Raw genomic sequence first — 2,588 nt, forward strand, 5'->3', positions numbered from 1 at the left:
TTATAACAAATATAAATGTGTTTTATTTGTTTAAGCTTGTATTTAGTTTAATGCTTTATTTTTAAAAAGTTTATCAAAATAGTAGAAATGTTAATGAGAACATTCACACATGGGAAAAAACATATCTGGGTTAATAATGCATGGTAAATAGAGTGACTGTACAAGTGGAAAAATAGTGGAGAAATGGAGAAGCATTTGAAATTATGAAGCAATTGCCTTTATTCTGGTTGCAGGGCATTCAAATAACTGGTCTAAATCCACATCCTCCACTTAAGTTTCTTCAAATTCATCATATGTTGTTCTCCTTCAGCTCACATCCAAAATACAAAGGATACAAGTATTTCTGCTAAGTCTCTCCCAGTCTCTGAAAGGTATGTTAGTTTAACTCAAACATATTGTTCTTTTCTCAAGACCATTCTGCTTGTTCTTCAACTCCAAAATTCATGCATTGCCTCCCAGAAATTCCTTGTGTACCCCAAGCAACAGAAATAGTGACATTTCAAATAACCAATATTTTGACTTCTATCTATCTTTAAGAATGATTTTGTACTGTTTTAAAAGTGAACTAAATATTTTTTCTTATTACAAAGTGCACTATCAAATTAATGCGTAGTAGCAGACCCAGTACCTGTCCACCTCAGTGAATAAGAGCATCAATTCCTCCGGAGCTTCCTTCCGTGGTGTCTCACTCATGTAGACTATTATTTTCTTTTTTATTAGGAATTCTCAGTTGGAGCTAAAACAGAAAAAATCAAATTTTAAATAAAATGAAATGCAGTGACAATTAGAAAGATCTATTTGTAAAAATTTGAGACTCCTTCTGAGTAAGTACACGTTGCTGCACTTTTATTTTGTTTTTCTGGACGAGAATTGGGTGACCATGGGGACTAGATTGTAGGAGTTAATTGTGAAGCCAATCCTCTGAAGGCAGGAACTCTGTCTCAACATAAAATAAAATTAGCTCACATGAAGCTATGTGGAATCAAACATTGCATCATGAAGAGGTTCCTCATCTCTGTATTACCTTAAAGACTTTTTGTTTCCAATATAAAATATTAATTGCCTATTTACATTATCTCTCTCTTTCTCACTCCCTTTCTCTCTCAGCTTATTTCAAATGGGTACATAACCCAAAACCAAATTATTATTCTTACCTTTACCAGTATGTGTGTGTGTAGGGAGGAAGGGTTTGGGGGGTTGGGTGGGTCTCTTTCTTTGTCTGAGTAAGTTTAACTTTCAATCTAAGTCTGTTCTTCAGTGAAATTAATGAGGAGAAACTAAGTCCATTGTACAGTGTTTTAAAAAATTATGTTGTGAATAAATAGGACAATGGATAGGAAAGTCACATTGCTTTTTTATGATTTCATAATTGTGTTCGCTTCTTGCAATTATTGTCTGTGATTCTTATCCTTGAAGGGGACGATAGCACCGATTTTCAAGACCTCCAGATGCAAGTGAAACAAGGTTGAATAAAGCACATTGAGTGCCTATATGCAGGGAGAGTCTATGTGCAGAGAGAACTCCTAATGCAGCAAGTTTTGTATTACACCTTTTCATTTAAATTCTCAGTTAACTTTCTACACCAGTTTCTGAGGGAGGCATTATTATTTAAAACATTTTAGAGATGAATAAAGCATGACTTCGAGCTATGAAATGACTGTGCGATAGGTAAAATCTTAGAAAGTAGGAGAATTGAGTTGTTTTTCAGCAGGAAGCATTAATAACCAGCTACCTAATTTTCCTGTCTAGTTTCATCTCAGTTACTTAGAAGAATATATATATGTATATATATACAAACATATGCACACATATATATGAATATATGTATATAAATGTGTATAGATGTGTTTTTTTTTGTGTGTGTGTATGTGTGTATCTTCTAGGAAATTACATCTTCTAATCATTGGAGCAAGTGGAATCTTATGCTTCTACAGAAAGATCTGTAACATGAAAGATACTGCTAAAAAGTTGACTTGTAAAAATCCCATCATTGTGCCATTAAAAATTACAATCTGATTGACATCTGTGCAAATTTCTATCTATCCATCTATGTATCTTTCCATCTATATGTCTTTTTCTTCTGATTATCTTATGAGGTAATGCAGATATTGACATCACAGAAGTTGCATAAGAGATAAATTCTAGTTCTGACAATTGTAGTTTTTTAACTGAGTATAAATTCAGTATTAATTAATGGGACTTTACAGTTTATGAGATTTAGGGTAAGTTCTATATTTTTACATACTCCATTATTACAAAAAAACTACGTAAAATGGAGTTAGAAAGCATAATTGTAAATGAGCTAGATATCTTTGTTAATTATTGACTTACCTGACAAAGATACATTTTTTTGTTGATTCAGATTTCCACATATCTTGATTTTGTTAAGTAAGATTGTTGTATACTCTAATTTAAATATTTTGGGGGAAGTTACAATGAGTCTTTTATTTATTTTTCTTTTTTTCTTTATTTTACTTTATTTTTTCATCACTACTCCATACCTTCTTTCACCTCTATCCTCCCCTCCAATCATCACACTGTAGTCCATGTCCATGGGTTCTTTTTTGCTTTTTTGCTCAATTCCCTCC

Source organism: Myotis brandtii, unplaced genomic scaffold (genome assembly GCF_000412655.1).
Source record: "Myotis brandtii unplaced genomic scaffold, ASM41265v1 scaffold892, whole genome shotgun sequence".
NCBI lineage: Eukaryota > Metazoa > Chordata > Mammalia > Chiroptera > Vespertilionidae > Myotis > Myotis brandtii.